This window comes from Condylura cristata, unplaced genomic scaffold (genome assembly GCF_000260355.1).
Source record: "Condylura cristata isolate star-nosed mole 26May11 unplaced genomic scaffold, ConCri1.0 scaffold00045, whole genome shotgun sequence".
Taxonomy (NCBI): Eukaryota; Metazoa; Chordata; class Mammalia; order Eulipotyphla; family Talpidae; genus Condylura; species Condylura cristata.
In genome coordinates this window covers 701,331-701,629 of record NW_004567146.1, presented here as the reverse complement: position 1 = coordinate 701,629, position 299 = coordinate 701,331, and positions in this window count along the sequence as shown.

The window sequence follows — 299 nt, the reverse complement described above, 5'->3', positions numbered from 1 at the left end:
TCCATTTGTCTCAACATCATTTATTGAGAAACTTATTTTTTTCCCTCTCTGATTGGAAATGCCACCTTTATCATCTATTAAATTCTCAAGCATGTTTGCCTCTATTTCCAGACTTTCCCTTCTGCTCCATTGATTTGCTTATGTATTATTGATACAACATTGTTTTAATGATGGCAACATTATTTTAAAGAATCTCCTGTTAACCCCATCAAAAAATGGGCAGAAGAGCTAAAAAGACACTTCTCCAAAGAGGAAATGCAGATGGCCAACAAGCATATGAAAACATGTTCAACATCACT